Consider the following 18441-nt stretch of genomic DNA (forward strand, 5'->3'; position numbering starts at 1 on the left):
CCATACACTCTCTCTCTCTCTCTCTCTCTCTCTCTCATCGTTCGCTTCCTAATCTCCGCGCCTCGTATCCGAACCCTCGCACCCTCTATCCGACGGGTATTATTAATCTCGCTCGTACAATGTAACATTGTGCGCGGGTATCGTTCAATTAATTCGAAATGTGTGTACGCGGACGGCAGATTGGAAACCAAGAGAGCCGGTGAGAATACACGGAGGGGCAGCGGTGCGCTAAGAGGGTGACGAAGGGATCAATTCGCCCAAGAGAATTAGAATGTCGATACAAGCCGAATAATCATAAAGTGAGCTAGAGAAAAATTCATTAAACTTGAGAAAATAAATTCGTAACAGAACAAGGTGATATAATTTCGAATATAATAACAATTCTGAATGAAATAAGCTTTTCAAAGAGTTCAAGTTCGATAATTCCGATCTAATTGTGCGACGTCATTTGCTTGTTAATTTCACTGTATTAAAGTTGAAAAGCTCTTCTTTTTATTCGAAGGCATAATTTCGAACATATTCAATGTCATGGTACAAATCTGAATTAATAATAAGTTATGATGACATTAACAATAAATCGTGAAATAATTTAATAGGATTATTACGAAAAATGAGAGCGTACAAACAGATTCGTCTAACTTATCATTATTCCAGCTTTAGATAAACTTGAATGCATTATATTTCGAAGATGGAGTTTAGTAATAATAGTAGTAGTTTTCCTTCTGTCAATTTCTCTTCTGCCATCGCGAAATATAGACGCTAAAATAACATTTATTTGTGGGAAAAGGCAAATTGTACTATGCTACGCTTTCAGAATTGTACTTATTATTACGGTACATTTTCAAATACTTTTCTGGTATAAAATAAATCACAACTGTTCGACCGTATCAAAAAGAATTTCTTTTTTTATATTTACGTGCTAACTAATTTAGATTGCAATATTTCGTGTTAAAAAAAAATGAAAACATATAAGAGTTTAAAATTGGATCATCTTACCCTACATTTTTTTTTCTTGAGTAGTCAAGCCTGGCAATTATTCGCGAAGGACGCGACAAAAGATAGCAGACGCTTTCATCGAGATGAGTGATACACAATGCAGTTTTTCGAATGCGAAAAAAAATAAACGGGAGAAGCCGTGCAAATCCGTGAGTTCACGGAAGAGTTCCATTCTAATATTTGTATTGAGCGCGTTGAATTGGAAATTTGTGTAAATCGCTACCGCCAAGTACTAGCAAACGGTGCATTTAGATACGGCGGGGATTCTGTAGAGTGCGATCAATTTATATTCGCAATGACTTTGCATACGTTACGATTGAATGCGAAGTATCAAAAGCTCGTCTATCGGAAACCGATCTAAACGATGATTAATAATAGACCACGAAAGCATATGAAATAATTTAATAGGATTATCGGAGAATACGGAGAAGATAGAAACAGATAAATCTAAATAACTTGCCATTTATATTCCAGCTTTAGATATAAACTTCAGTGGACGCATCAATTTTTTTCGATATAACTTGATATTTGCGCATCTTTATTTAAAAAAAAAACAAAAAAACCAGACAGATTAATAATTATAATCGCATCGTCCGCAATAATATCCCTGTATATATCCTGGTTAAACTGGTGGTTCGATCGCCTCTCGGACACGAACAGATCGCAGCAGCACGTGATGAGGGCTCAACATGTTCACAAAGCAACATCGCGCGCCGTCGAGGCGTTTAAAGTGCCATTAGCTGCACGCTGCCAGGGATCACGGGGAAAGGGGAGAAAGATGCTTCGGGCCGAAGGGGGAGGAGGGGGAGGGAAAGAGCAGAGGGAGTGCAACCCCGAGCGCCGAATTCAAGATACGCCCTGTTTGCGCGACGGGGCGGAAATCTCTCGGGGGACGGTGAGAGCGCAGTGCAGTATTTCCGGTACAACGAACTAGTCAAATATACAAACATATTGAAATATTCCGCCGCGTCTCGCAGTCCGCGAATAATGCCGGTCGCACCGGCGGCTTCGTTCCGATACGCATACAGGATGTAGGAGAAATTCAACGATACTCCGACGTTATATTCTGGAGGATCGCGAGACGTGGCGGAGACGGAACGGAGGAAACGAATATTTGCGATGCGTGCGGAGTTCGACAGATATTTATTGATAGTAGATTTACTCTTGGAAGTAGAACCGCGCTTTGATAAGTCGGTCTCGCGAGAAATTGATTCAACGATAGTCTGCGAAAAGAGAAAATACTCCTTAAATAAATAACGATTAGAATTGCGGAATAAAAAAAATCTTAGCAACGTGATCTATTGAATTGTGGCAACAGTTTTAAAAAATGTTATTTAAAAAAAAAACGCGTTTAAAATTTTGCAAACAGTTTTACATTGATAAAAACTCTCTTATCTTTAATCTGCTCCCTCTCTCAAGGTTCAAGTTCAAAATATTTAAAAAAATGTCAAAACAATTTTATTTTTTTTTTACTTAAAAAAGATAGTTCTTCAATTTATAAAAATCCAGAACAATTTTCTTTTGTATTTTTTGAAATATTTAAGATGATAAATCGACAGAAATACTATCGTAAAAAAAAAAAATTCAAAAATCTTGCGCTCGAAGCTTTTTCGATAAAAGAAAATTTCGAATGTAAAATGTTACGTGCAGTATACATAAACGTCGGGTCCGCACCCGGCAAAATCATCTGAAAAGTTCAATTGCGAAAAATCAACAGGATGTCGAATAAGCAAGAAGAGCAAGAGAGCTCGAGATTCGATACGATCCTTACAAATTTAAAATATTGAGCGATTGTAACAAAGTGAATTTGTTATGCCAACGTAATACATGACATATTCAATTTACAGAAAAATTACAAAAAATGGAAGCGACGTGTAGCTCCCAACGTGTCCCGTGTAGCTCCGCTCAAATTTATCGCGACGTAGAATCCGCATAGAGCGCGTCGCGAACGCGTTTGTAAGCCCGACGATATCCGCATCTATTACAACGCGAGATGCATTTCCTGGCGCGAGACATATTTTCAGGATCGCTCGTCTGTGCCTGCAGCGGGCGAATGCGAGGAGCACGTACGCGACATCGTTTTTCCTCCTACCCGCAGCGATATTGCAACGCGTACCGAAGCGGAAAACGCATGCGAACGTCGCGACTGATGTCTACGTCTACGTGAGCGTGTGCATACGCGCGGATACGTCGCGTCTCTCACACGTGCCCGCCAAGAGGAGACACTCAAGAGCCGACGTGTGTACGCCACTTGACAATACGGAGTCGCAGCGAACAAAAAGGACCGGTACGAACGAATGAACGGGCGAACGAACGAACGGAGGATGTACGATTCTCCGTCCCCTGTCCATTCCTTCTCTCGCTTTTTATCCGGCGCGATCTTCTCGCGGCTTCGCTTCGGCTCACAATGCACACGGCGCTCTGCTCTTCTCCCTGAGGTACGACAGCTTGTTGCGAGCCAGTTCCGGATTACGGCTCTTACGATACTGGTTCGCAGCTCGAAAAGCTCGGATAGTCGGATGTTTAGAAAAAGCATCGCGTTGAAGCGAAAAATTCTCATCTCAGGACATTACAAATTCGTTTCAATTAGGATAATCGTGATTCTTGATAATGTTAAAAATGAATAATTAGGCGTTAAATTGGTCGTCAAAAAAATATTGTAACGTCTGACCCCTCTCCTTGATGAATATTTCAATCGTTGCTATTGAAATCGATCGAAAGCAAAAGCGTTTTTATTTGACAGAGCCAAGGTGTCGGGGTGCCATACCACGAGAAAATAAATTTTTTAATCAAACTCCGTGAGAGATCGCGGTGGCGCGAGATGCAGGTATATCGATCAGAATGCGAGGCTGATTCGTTTGTTCGTTGCACCATCCCTGCGGCTGCTCCAGGTTAGACGGGGGGGTATCTCTTTCCCTCCGAGAGGGTGGATACCGTCGACCGAATGTCCCTGTGTGCACGGTATCTACGGCCCGAGAGAGAAAGAGAAAGAGAGAGAGAGAGAAAGCGCGCAGCCCCAGCGTGAAATCATTTGTCCGGGACGAGCCGGCGCGAAACGCCCGCAAATTGAATAGCTGGCGGAAATACCGACGGGACGAACCAACGAATAACCCCGTCGCATGCACCCCCGCCATCCGCGTGCACTCGCGCGTATCCGCCCCGCTCTCTGCCTGATTTATTAGGAGCCAACCGTCAAAGAAAACGGCACCGCCTCTAGTTAGATTACCGTGCACGCTGGCTGCCAGAAAATTTGTTCGCCATCGCGAACAAGTAAGAGATCCCTATTACAGAAATTCGCGAATCGTACCCGGCAACCTGTACCCAGGAAAAGTGGGTATTTCAATGGAAAATGATAAACGCGAACTGCCGAGTTTTCGCACAGTTGAATTAAAAGCGCGCGCGCGCGAGTGACCACACACCAGAGGTAACCAATTATAAATATCAAATTTCGCCAAAATTTAATAAAGCGAAAAATGCGAATTAAATAAAACGAGATATAATGCGATGCAACAAAAAATCAGCTAATATAAAGTCATACGTCGGTGTTAACGAAATAAAATTAATCATTCCCGTACGTGGGTCAATAATAGCGCTGCCGTTTACTTACTTAATTTAATAGAGCGCGTTCTTTCACGTCGCGGACGCTGAAATTAATGTAAGCATCGCGACACCCCGAGCCAATACGGCGATATTAATGAAACGTCAGTCACGCCGTGCGCGTCCCATCGTGTCCGATATCACGAAGGACAGGTCGGGACAGGGACGACGGGGGGAAAAGAGGGACAGAGGTCGCGGTTGCCGGTCACGCGATAAAATAATTAAAACGACCCTCTTCTATTCTTCGACCTCGCGCCGGTGGTGAAAAGGTAATTATTATTCTCGCGGTGAGTGTGCCGTCGGTGGAAGGGGATGCCGCAGGAAACGACGAAGCGAGAAGAAAAGCCGGGGAAGGGGAAGAAAATTGAATACAATGAGTACAGCTAGTCGGCGACGAAGGCAAAGAGCGGAAAAACGACCGTCGATCGGACAAAAGCGGCGTGCGAAGAAGGAAAATTGAATACAACGGTTCACGGTCGCGAACCGCGATCGTCTTAACGAGATCAAGTTGACTGCGGGATGACAAAATAACGTGGGTAACAAAGTTGTACAACTGGTGCGCGAGTGTCGCGAGAGAGAACAAAAGGGAAAAAGAACGGAGGCGAAAATCTGAGTGAAATGAATGAAAATATGCGGATAGACGCCGCGGAAGATTCTAAAGAAAAACAGACCGAGGGTAGGATATCCGCGCGGCGGTGGCTCGGTAATTATTTCACAGCGCACGATAAAAACTTGAAGAACGAGAACAGTAAAAAAAATGGAGGATGAAAGGAAGGAGAAAGAGAGAGAGAGAGAGAGAGAAGAAGGAAGGGAGACATCCGGAAAGAACGGCAAAATGGCGAGAAAGGAAATGAAAATGAAGCGGGCACGGTGGCCAGCGAGGTATAAAAAAGACGACGAAAGAAAGGGCTTAATACCGCGTAACGTAATTTAAAAGTGTAATTGCTCTTGTCAGACTCGACGCTGAAGAGGACAGCCGCGAGAGAGCGCGGGGAGTTGTGTGCGAAATGGAAAAACGGATACAAATGAAAGAAGGGAAAATTAGAATAGGGAAATGAAGGTGGACGAATGAATATAGTTTAAGCGCAACAGTTTTAGCGAGGCAGCAAGAATCCGCGCGGGGCGGGAGAAAAACAGGACGAGAATGAGAAAACGGATACCGAAGACAATAGTAAGAAACGAGAGTCAGACCGACGGGAACCGACGCGACGGCGAGGAGATGGCGATAATAAAAGTTAAAGACAGAATTTAATATCGTATAATGCAATTAACTGGCGTAATTATTCCTGCTTGACGTTAAACAGGGATGAACAACGACGACGAGGAAGACGAACTTTTTGAGAGGAAGGCAAGGAACAATGTTGAAACGGTAACTGGCAGATAATTAACTGGCAGATAATCGTTATAGATAAACAGAGTTATACGAGACTGCATCTCTAACATTAAATACGAAATGTTAATTTGTATTCTCTGTGCCCGGTTAATGTCGCTTAAGTTCTTCGGTATTGCGAAACTGAGTCCAGAATACGAGAGAGCCACGGGAGCTGCAATGGAGACTCTGAATGAAGATAATAGAAAAAAAGGAGGGAGATGCGCGCGCGGTAGCGCGGGATCGAGTCGCTGAAGTATTCGGGAAATTCAGGAGGGCACGAGGGGGAGAAGAATAGACCAAGTGAGCACGGCGCGGCGGCCGAGAAGGAACGCGGAAAAAAAAAGAATGAACGAGCGCGTACATACGTACGAACGGGGAAGAAGAAGAGAAGGGGCTTAATATCGTGTAACGTAATTTAAAAGTGTAATTGCTCTTGTCATGCCGGACGCTGCAGAGAAGAGAGAGAGAGAGAGAGAGAGAGAGGAGAGGAGAGGAGCGGAGCGGAGAGGAGAAGAGAGGAGCGAAGCGACCGAGCGACAATGAGTCTCGGGACCGGCCGGACGCTCGCGCGAACAACGCGAGCGGCGGCGACGCGACGGGCGCGAGCGGGCGCTTACGTTACCGGGAGCGTAATAAGTTTTCATGCAAAGCGAACGTGGATTATCCAACCGTGAATGTGCGCGGGAATTATATTTCACAGGAGGAAGCAGACTGTTACTGCTCCTATCTGCGTCCTTCTACGACAGGCTCTCGGTACCTCTCCGGACTCGCTCGTCATAAATTACACGGACAAGCCGGGGCCACGGCCAGGATTTAGCAGTCCTCCTCTATAGCCAGAGCTAGTACCTTTCCACCCTATCTCGTTCCATCTCGTTCCGCCCTTCCCTCCTCTACTCCTCCCATACCGTTCTCGTTCAGCCTGTCTGCTGGCTGCAGGTGAGCCAACGTACCTGTCGACCGTAAGGGACGGTTCTGTACGGACCAGAGATTACGGACAATCCGACCGAATCGTGATTCTCACGCGAGACTGCCGAGGCCGGGGGGAGGAAACCGCCGTCCGACCGAAATTGAATCGCGTCCTAACGAAGTTGCCTTTGCAGAGAAAGCGCAAGAGCGACTTAAGTAACCCGCATGTTCGAGTCACGACGTAATAATCTCGGACGCGTTACTTCTGCTCTCGTTACTTTTAATTAGTTGACATCTACCAGTTCCCTTTCTCTCGCCTGGAACGTGGTATCGAGTTATCGACTGACACTCACGCAAACATTAAGAGAATCGAGATGATCGATCATCGGCGTAATTTTATCAAGGACAGAGTGTGACGGTGAAATATTTCTGCGACGATATCCATAAATTATATGAGAAAATTGTTATGCAACCCGCTCTCCTTTTAACTTTAGATCACATAAAGAGTTACATAAGAAAAAGATGACGTTGAAAACTTTGATGTCTCAACGGTAAAATAAAAAAGAAAACATTTAATTTACAAAATGTAAAAATGCGATCTTGGGGTGCGTGAAGAAAATATATTCGCGCAGTTGGATTTTTCAGCAGTATGAAGATACTCGTCAGCGCACCTGAGCATTTTGAACAAATACGTGACTCGAGTGCCAATTTCGTAGGATTTTATCGTCGTGACGCGAGTCGCAGGAAGTAATTTGTTCGCGTCTGGGGAGGGCGACGCGTTAAATTTCCACTAATCAACGCGAGGAGAACAGCGGGGAGCAGCCACTGCTTCCACATCGTTGCTTTCAGTCGATCTACCCTAAAAGCTTGACCCGTCTCTCATCCCCGAGGCGTCGCGAGGATTCATCCGAGAGATGTGTGCGAGTTACGTCCGACGCTGAGAGACGCGTCGCGTCACGACGCGCCGCGGCGCTTTTTCCCATCCCATCGAAAACGCTTCCTCTCTCTCTTTCTTTTGCTATGGAACTCGTATCGTCGAGCGGACGGGCGAGTGGATTGAACGCGGAGCCGTTGCCGGAACTCAGGGATGAGAGGCGTAGAAGCGGCGAATCGAGGCAGGTAGGGTGAACGATCTTCCACCCTACCCCGCGAGAGACGAATTCGGAGGAGAAAGGCGGCGGACGCGTGCGACGAAGACGAAAGGAGGAGGAGGAGGAGGAGGAGAAGGAGGAAGAGAAGGAGGAGGAGGAGGAGGAGGGTAGCACGTTCTCGCCAGGAAAGGGGTGAAGAGACCGCCGAGTCCCGGGACTCCGCGAGGGAGAAGCTCATGGGATAGACAGGACCAAACAAAACAGAGCGCCAAGGATCGACTAGCGGAGATAGAGATAGAGATAGAGAGAGAGAGAGAGAAAGAGAGAGAGAGAGAGAGACGCGAAAGTGGGGAAGAGCGAGGTACGTGGGTGACGAACGGGAGGTGTATGGGCGCCAACCGGGAGACGCGGAAGGAGAAGGCAAAGAGCGGGTCGCCCGAGGCTCCCGCGGGAGCGAGACGAGAAGCTGGAATCCGTGATGGGACGAGGTGAGACATATGAAACGGACGTGAACTTTGAGCGGCGTGAGAGAGGTGTATCCGCTGCTGGTGGTGGAAACGAGCCGTCCTGGTGGCGATAGTGCCGGTGGTGGTAGTGATGGTGGTGGTGGTGGTGGTGGTGGTGGAGAAAGCGTTATAGAGGGGGTCGAAGGCGGCGGCTCCAGACTCGAGACCCAGGTCGATATCAGCCTCGAGCAAACCAGACATCTACCGACCATTCGCAAAACATTCACCTCAAGTGTCCCCGGCGCGGTGCTCGCCTTCTCCGTTGCACGCTGCAATGCGGGCCCTCCTACAACCGACTACAGGGTGTGTAGCCACCCTTCAACCTTTTCTCTTTGCGCCTCGCTTTGGTCAGCAGCAGCAGCAGCAGCAGCAGGAACGCCAGCGGTGGTGGTAGTGGTGGCGGCGGCGAAGCGAGTCGGAAATCATATTAACGATACCGTGGTTTTCGATCTGCGGGATCGTCAGCCCACCGATCGACGATCCCCGGAGAAGCCCCGGCTAGCGCTTTAACGCGGCGAGCCGTGAAAATGTTTCCACGTTGTCCGTCTACTCCCAGTATTTCACGATAAACGCGCGAGCGCCAAGCGACAAATCGAATTGCTTCGCGCCAAATTTCGATCGTTCAATGGCTCGGAAATGCCGCGTTGCGAACCCAAGTTACGTAACAATGCTGTAATTCCTCCGAGGACTCGATAAAATAATCTGCATTTAATTTTCTCCTTTCTCGAAGATTATATAATATTTCACAAGCGTTTAAGAAAACGAGGGTTGTGCCATCGCCATCCAATCACTCATAGTACAAACGTTATCGTTGAATGCAACAAATAAATAAGCAATTAAGCGCGCGGTATCTCAGAGCTTACTTCGGAGTTCTCGTCTCGTGCGACATGTCGTCTCCTTACAAACGCTATAGACGCAAAACATGGAGGGTCCGTCACAGACAAAGGCGCCATCAATCGTTGGCTCGTCGAGCAATGACCCTCGATATCTCGACGGTAATCTCGACGGTAACGGATACACGCCGACGGTCATCACGAGCGATATCCCACGGAATCGTCGCGAGTCGCGCTGGATTTTCTTTCGAGCGAGAGCCAGCCGCGCGGCGCGTTTTACATCGCGTGAGCAACGAGCCGCGCGCGCGGTCTTATTCACCGCGGTCGCATTAACGTTCATAAACTTTGAACGTACCCGATGCCATATTTCAACTTAATGAGCGCAATAAATTTATACGTCGCGGTAGACTGGCAGGGAGACAGGGAGATTGAACGAGCGGGAGAGGGAGACTGCGGAGGGGGACGAGAAGGGCGGAGGGAGCGAAAGAGTGCGCGCGGGGGACGCGAAGGCGGAGAAAGAGAGAAATCCGGAGCTGCACGGCGCGGTCGAGAGACGGGAAGAAGGGAGAAAAAGAGGTAATATAAGAGGAAAGATATATAGGGAGAGAGAAAGGGAGAATATACACAAGCGACCGATACCCCGCCGTTTTTATTAATAGAAATTCAATTTGAGCGAAGCAAGCCCGGCAATTCTGAGGAAATCGAATTATCCCGGTATTATCGGGAGCGCACGATATCCGCGTGCTACTTGTACTCTAGATACGAATGTGCGAGTTTTGCACCTCAAGCCGCACACACGCGCGGGTTCTGCAACGCTCTTGCGCGAAAGATCGCGGCAATGTCTCGCGAATAATCGAAAACAGCGAGGGAGAAAACAGCGAGGGAAATTGCATCTCGACGTTTTATATAGGTGTACGCCGCGAACGGAAACCTCACCGTTTTCAAAATTCAACGCGCACGTTTACCGCGCGAATAATTGGGAACAATTTTATAAAATGCGATTGGTAGCAATTCAGTAACTTTCAATGGAAAAATATTGAACGCCGAAGCGTTATCGAGTTACTCGCGCGACGACGTTCTTAGATCACGTTCCGCGATCTCTCTCTCTCTCTCTCTCTCTCGCATGTTTATTTTCTATCGACGACTGAAAGAGATCGGGAATAAAAAATGAAGTCGATCGAGAATACAGACGCATGAAACGAGAAGCAAAACGGCGAGTTCCGAACGGCTCTTTGGTGTATTACGTTGCGCGTCAAAGTTTCTCCGGACGATCACAGTTCGATGATCTCGCCCTTTCCCTCCCCTCGGTCGCGGATCGTTTGGCAATTACAAAGGGAGGGGGACCGAAATTCCATCCCCTCGCTACCCACGTTCTTGGATTCGCTTCTTTTTCTCAGCGAAACTTTTGAGGTTCGCCGGAATACGAGCCGAGACGTCGCGCAAGATTACTTTCTTTGTAAGAGCGAAGTTTGTTTCCCCGCCGATGGCCCGAGCCGATTACAAAAGAGCATCTTTCGAGGGTATACGCTCTTTGACGGCACTCTTTCACTGCCTTATCCGCGAAATTCATACTTTGTACATTGCCCGAGTAGTCACTCTTTTGTGCCGTGAAATCGGTATATTTGCGAGGCGCGCCGAAGAAATCGCGGGAGAAATTGAAAAGGTGAGAAATTACTATTGAAAGTCACTGAAAATACGACTCGGTACACGCTCGTGTAGTTTATTTCGCCTGGTTTATCGCGCGATCTCATCAATCTCGCCAGTGAATTTACATCGCGAGATATTATTTTCCCCGTTAAAAGATTTTCAACCAGCATGAACCGATAAATAAAATGATTAAGGAGATATTCTCGCTTTCAATATCATTTTTATAGGAATTTCTTTTGGAAGAGTATAAATTCTCTTAAAGCTTGGTACACTAATTCTTCAATATTTGAGTGTTCTTTATCAATTTTATCGAATATTAAAAAAGACATTTTTTACAATTATTTGCAAATCTATCTAAGCGTATCAGAAAAATACCAACTCACTGTTATGATGCATAAATTATCTGAAATAAAAGGTTAAAAGAAATATAGTCCCCATTCGATCTACAACCAAGTAAAAAAAAAAAAATCGATTTTTGTAAAAAAACAAGTTTAAAAAAAATCGGATTTCTTCGCAATTTTTTCTTGTCAAAAAGATCGAAAAATGTAGGTCAGAAACAAAAGAGGAACATATCGCAAATATCTCCTAAAAATTTAAAGTCAATTGAGTTAAAACTAGATGAGTTATCATGAGTTTCAAAAAATGTTATTCGAACTATTTAAAAATGTGAAAAAAAAACATCAATTTTTTGAAGCTCAAAAGTGAGCGATTTCCTCTTAATATATTTCTATAAAAAAGAATTTTAAATTTACCCATTATGAGAGGTTCTAATATTATTAGCAACTGTAGAATACAACCAACTGAATGCTAAGTGAAAGCACGATAGAATCAACGGGGGAAAAAACGGACTGAAAAGACGTATATTATAATTAATGCAAAGGATTAAAAGCGTATTCTCGCGAAAGCTGCTGGCGAAAAGTTGAGTAGCGGTTCCGAGAAAAATGTTTTCATTGAGATTTTTCCTAGACGGAGGTAACTGCCGTTTAATTGTGAATCAAAAATGCAGGCCGGAGGAAACGGGACGGAAGCAGAGAAGAGAACGCGCGATGGAAAGAGAAGATGCAAATTCATTAAGGCAAATTACTTTACGCACGGGCTTAAGCGAGACGGGCTTGGTGTAATAAAAGGGTACTCGCTTACCCTTTGTTAACGTCACAGCGCAACTCGTACGCGAGCTTAAGCGCTCGTCTAATACATTCGTCGAGACACACCCGAGTCATCCTGCCGTTCCTCTGCAAGCGATAATGGATAGCAACAACTCCATAAACTAACGCCTCGAAACGCAGACGAGAACCAGATAGACTTACGACAAACGAGAACTTTATGTTGTTTTCAGAATACCAGAATACTATTACGCCGGCGATAAGAAATAACGTAATTTGCCTCGCGTTAATTACGACATTCATATAATCGCTGCGCTATCGGTTTAATCGATATCCGATTAAATAGAACGAGCAGGGAGTGCCTTAGAAAAAAAAAGTCATATCAATGTAACGACGTCGCGATGGAAATCTACTGTTCTCAAAGAGATGTTTCCACTTGTGCTGAACCCCAACGCGGAGTTCACGGACGCGACGACGGCGACGCTGCGTTTGTGCGATAGCACTTGGAGGATACGGCCGCGGGAAACCGGAGGAATCGTTCCCCGCATCGGCGATTCCTCGCGCCGTTGTATGCGCAACAATAGGCGGAAACGTCGGCAGTTACAAAAGGAGCATCGGGAGAAAAGGCAGAAAGAAGGGAACCCGGGCTGGCCAGTCGGCCGCCGCCGCCGCCGCCACCGGTAGCGCGGGGGCGATAAAGAATCGAGCCAAATCAAAGGTCCGTAGAGAGACGTTAAGGCTGCTGTCTCCGGCAGATGGTATAGACCGTGAGAGATCGCCCCGATAGTTACGGTGCCTGATTAATGCAGGTGGAGATACTCATGGACACGCGTGCGCGCGCGCGTGTGTGGGTCGCTCGTAAATGCGCCAGGAGCGAGTCGCTTGAGAAAGACGTTGTATCAAAGTTCGTATCGCGAAGCCGATCCATTATCGCGGCGTGTTCTGATATTACCTGGCCTGTGTCAGGTCCATATTGAAACGCGTCAGGTCCGCTTGCCGCAATATTTTGCCAGTAACGGTACACGGTGTAAGATGTCAAAAATATAGTTATTCATCGTGCTGTATCATTAATTCATAAAGATAGAATCAAATTATGAGTTGCTCCGAAGAGAGGAAGTTCAATCAATCAATATACAGGACGTTAAAATAACCGTAGAGACCTTTAATGATGAAAATGAGCGGAACTGATGATTAAAGATACTGTTGAAGCTAAGAAAACAAAATGTAATGGAGCGCGAAATATTCGTAACTTTGTAGTAGCTTGAATATAATATTTATTCGTGTTCTACGCAGCTAGGGAAGAGTTAACGAATGCGTATCGCCTATAAATCGTATCTCATCAATAATTAATATCTTTACACAGAAAAAAATTTACTATCAAATCAACAATCTTTGTTTCACATATAAGCAAGAATATAAAATCTTCTTGGAAAAATTTATAATCTTAAACAGACATAATTTGTTTACATCAAGAAAATTATTCTCTTCATGTAAACAAATATGGTCTGTTTAAGATTATAAATTTCTCGAAGAAGATTTATATTCTTGCTTATATATAAAACAATGATTGTTGATTTGATATTAATTTTTTTTCTGTGTACTTAATAAGCAACATTTAGTGACAGAAATATAAATCAAGAAATATAGAAAAAAATTTAATAGGTTTTATATGTATCAATATTTAAAAAATCAGATACAGCTAATGGTAATTTTTTATCAGTTTATGTAGCTGACAATAATGTAATTGTTAAAATTTTTAAAATTGTGAATTTTTTTAAATAAAAAAAGTGTAAAATATTTTACATTCGTTGTATATACATATTTGCAATTATAATAAATATTAAATCGATGTTTTTATAAATTCTATTTCGTGCTACTATAAATTTTATTACATTAATAACTTGATAAATTTTATATTAATAAATGATCAAAATATAAAGAAAATTAATAATTGATATAAAAATATGTCACTTGCAAAAATAAATTTTATTTCGTTAATATCATTTCATTATTGTTATTTATTAATTATTAAATAATAGATGCTTTTTTGATAAATTATTAATAAAATAAGTATTAATTATAATAATTTCTTATATTTTAAATAAATTTTTATTGATAATTTCGATACTTTCAAAGGCGATATAAATTAAGGAACCCATCAATTTTAAAGAAAGCGATCAATCGCTCAAATTGTATCTTTTGCAGCAAAAAGATAATGTTAATATTATAAAAAATTAATTTATTATTGGTGAAAGTTAATCATTGTAGTAATAGATCTGAAAAGTCTAACTATAATCTCCAACGTTTATTTGTGTACAAATTGATATATCAAATGGAAAATAAAATAAAAAAAGCAACTTTCCCCTAGATACTCGTATTATATGTCCGAGCCTGATATTCTTACTGTCCGATCTGACGCATTGAGACCTCAAGGAAAAAAAAGCGTGGGAGGCTCGTGACGGTGCCATGAGCGATGTTTCTCGATTACCATAATAATCTCGTGTCGCCGTGTCCGCCGTGTGTCGCGACTCGAGGGGCTGACTGCCGTGAACGAACGCGATGCACTTCGAGATGCAGCGCGAAGTGCCCGAGCACCATGCCGATTTCACTCGACAATCCACGTACTTCACCTCCAGACTCTTTCCCCCCTCTTTATCCGAGACGGACGAGCACTCGAGTGCTATTGTCCAGGTGAGTTTGCATTGTGGATGCCACGATACCATCTATACCCGCCCGAGAATGCCAGAAGATAGTCGCCGTTTTGCTCGCGCGAAGCATCGTGGAAATGCGTCTAAGATATCTCCTCGGCTCGATCGCGCCGCAGTGGCTGTTATTTTAAGTACCATTTCAGTACCATTGAGACGTATGTACGCGTCGAAGAATTGAAAATTTTATTAACGGCTTACGTATATCCCGTTTTACATTCCACCTCATTGAGTATGATGATATAGTGGTACAATTATTAAATATTTCACACAATGCTGGTATTTTTTTTAACGCTAAAAGTGACACTGAAAGATTTAACGCGTATAGAAATATAAGTTTATAATAATGTATATCGTGGTCTCTTCAAACCGGAATGTAAATAGCGGTGATTATCGGCTCAATTATCGATCTCGTATTTCCGAAGAATCTATAGTTACTCGCATAGGAATGGAAGCGGCGAGAGATGTCAGCGGTAATCATAAGCTACAGCCGATAAACCCGATACGATTCGTATCGCATTCATGTTACGGTGTTAGAGATATGCAAATGATTATTAATTATTAGCGTGTTGATCGTTATGTCGTCGACACGGCGGACTGGATCGGTGTACCTATGTCCGGAGTCTCTTCTCAGATCGGTGAAACACGATAAACTTTAATTAGGGAACGTATTAACGCAGCCGATGGTGCACTGGGTATAGGACGGCGTGCAGCAGCGGCTGAGTGAGTGGTTAGCAAGCAGGTGCACGGATAATTATACGTTTTCCTCGTATATCGTCGCATGCTACCGGAATAATTAAGCAAAACTGATGAGCGTTCTCTCTCTCTCTCTCTTCCTTTACGTCATCTCCTGCTATTTACCAGCGTGTATACTTTCCTAAATTTTTAATTTATGCGCGGAAGCCCAGCATGAAATTAGCCTTACTATAGTCTTTTTTTATTCCTCTCCTCCGAAGAACCGGTGCGCAAAAATGAATCCCGCGGAATCGAAGGCGCGACCGCGATCGAACCGATTTCGACGAACATCGATCGAACGTCGGCGCGTTAAGTAGTTTTTTTTAGACATCGCGCCGTGAACGCAAAATGCATCAGAGCGCCCTTTTTCGCAGCGGACGAGCACACATTTCGCCTCGGGCGAACAACGGTTACGTGCCCGGAGCGCGATATTTCTTAATAAGCCGCGATCGTTGGCACGCACGATCGCGATATTTCTTCGGGATCGTTGGCGCGGGCCGAGATACGTGCCGCCGCGCTCTCGCGAGTGCACCATAAATATCTAAATAGCGGAAGTAAGAAAAATTACGTATTTACGGCAGCCGTGCCGGCAGAAATAGCGCCGAGACGCTCGATTGTGTTTTGTTCGCGGCGATGTTTCGTGAGAGGTACGATTTTCCGGGACTGCTCCACGGACGTGATTCATCGTCGTTTCTACGAATTCGAAACGAGACAGAGAGAAAGAGAGAGAGAAAGAGAGAGAGAGAGAGAGAGAGAGGAAACTTTTGGTAGAACCAAGAGAACGTTAGATCGTCAGGAAATGATAGCGCGCTTAATAAGATGTCGTTGTTAGCATCACAAAGAAACCTCTTCCTAGTAATTCACGACTTTACGGCATTTAATGAGTATTAGATAATAATTCATTTTATTTATTTTTAAAAGCGATACGTTTTAACGGATTGACTAGTTGCTCGAATCACATTTTTTGCAGCGTATTGCAAGAAGGCTTTATAATAAATTGATTTGTGAATTAATTGGTGAATAGTTAAACATCGCAGTCGTAGGTGGCTAAAACGTCGAGCTACAATTTCCAACATTTGTTTGCGCACAAATCAATATACCAAATGGAAAATGCAATAAAAAAAAAAAAAAAAATAACTTAAGAGATACGCGTTCGGCAACTCTCTAATCGTTTGGTATTTATTGTGAAATACTGTTTTTGCTGTTTCGTTATATTTCTGCATTGCTATCGGCCGAAATATCACCGAACAATATTTGCCGATTACGAATATGAACCACATTGATTGTAGAATATATAAATTCTACGCATTCTTCCGCTCATTTAAACCGCATAGCGATGTGTCTATTAAATCACCGTAATGATTCGAAATTGTTAACTTGTAATTGTTAATCAACGCAATTGTTAAATTTAACGAAAATGAGATTTTTTTTAAAGATACACGCATCGAGCGGCGCGCTTTGATTAGCGGCAACGCTTAATCGAGCCTTTCGTTCGGTCACGAGAAATAATTCCTTCCTAGCCTTCCTAGTCGTCACGAGAAAGAATTACACTTCCTAATCGATTCGAGGAGAAGGTGAGATCGGCACGACACGATACATTCTCGGCGAGACGCCTCGCCGTCGTCTGCACGCACAATGGCGATATTTTATCCTCGGTAAGTCACGAGTTTCGCGAGGCTGCATATATACAGAGAACGCGGACCAATTACGGGCGCACGATAAATAAATAAACGGTGCCTAACTGCCGGCGGCGATTAAGCGTGATTATGCTCACGCTCGTGACGCGCAGCTATAACAGGTTGTACTGTGAACTTTCGCCGTCGCGACGCGTCAGAATAACTCTCTCTCGACAGTACAAACGTAAAAGGATAAAGCATAATGAACGTCCCGAATAAGCGCGCCACCGCCTGCGTATATATATACTTGTCCTGCAAGCAACAGCCTGTTGGTGCATCAACGAGTCGACTGTATTGACTCGCTGCAACGCTAAATCCAAAGATCTCTCTCGACGCTGCTCTCGTGATTGCGGTAAGAAACAGTGCGCATTGATGCACTCGTGTTCATGAAACGGGATATGTAATTAAAATGTGAAAACGAGAGATTTTTCATCACTCGACTCTATCGTGCATCTCAAAAGATATATATATATATATATATCAGAATTAACGCATAAAAGATATTTACTCAAATTTTTATAGAATGAATGAATTTAGAAAAAGAGAATTTAAATTTAGAAGTAATTTAAAAATAAAATTCTCTTCAAAAATTTTATCGAGTATCATGATTTTCAAGGATAAAAAAATAAAATTCTTAAAAATTCCAAGTTTTCTCGACAGTCAACACTCTAATAAATTTAGGCTAAATTAAGTAAATTACGTATAGAAAATATTAGCTTTAGTTTTTATTAGCGAGATCTCTTTATTATGCGGCTACTTGATTTTTTCAATCATTTAAACGAAGATAGACTTACTTCGCAATAATCATTTCCGAGTGGTGATGTGATTGTCGCTAAACAAGATGATGTGATTTGTCGCGGAAATTGCTCGTATTAGCTCGACAAGCCTGATAAAAACTCAACGTTTCTTCATCGAGCACACTGTTTTTCCTCTTACGTAACGGAATACAAATTTACACTCGAGAAAGAAGTGTTTAAAATGTTAAAATGTTTTATTTCCGTCTTCGTATTATAAGCATTGAAAAAAAATTTCAGTTTCAATAAACGATGTTTGTACCTAAATAACATTAACGATTAGCGACTGTGCATTTGCTTCTTGAGTAATCAGAAAGAAACTCCATTCCAGCAATTTCTTTCTGATTGATTGGTCAAGAGACGCAATCGCTAATATGGTTCGAGCATTAAAATATAAAAATATTTAAAGCCGTTTTTCAACTTTAAATATTTCAGTGATTTAAAATTGAAACTTTTTTAAATATTCTAAAAAACGAAGTC

The 18441-nt window shown here is 43.4% G+C and overlaps 1 protein-coding gene across 4 annotated transcripts in view; it reads right to left on the reverse strand.

The window, feature by feature from the left end:
* Nucleotides 1–18441, reverse strand: part of LOC105205829 (nuclear receptor coactivator 6) — a 242440-nt gene that overhangs the window by 58429 nt on the left and 165570 nt on the right. The window lies entirely within an intron of this gene.

The sequence above is a fragment of the Solenopsis invicta genome, chromosome 5, assembly GCF_016802725.1.
Source record: "Solenopsis invicta isolate M01_SB chromosome 5, UNIL_Sinv_3.0, whole genome shotgun sequence".
Taxonomy (NCBI): domain Eukaryota; kingdom Metazoa; phylum Arthropoda; class Insecta; order Hymenoptera; family Formicidae; genus Solenopsis; species Solenopsis invicta.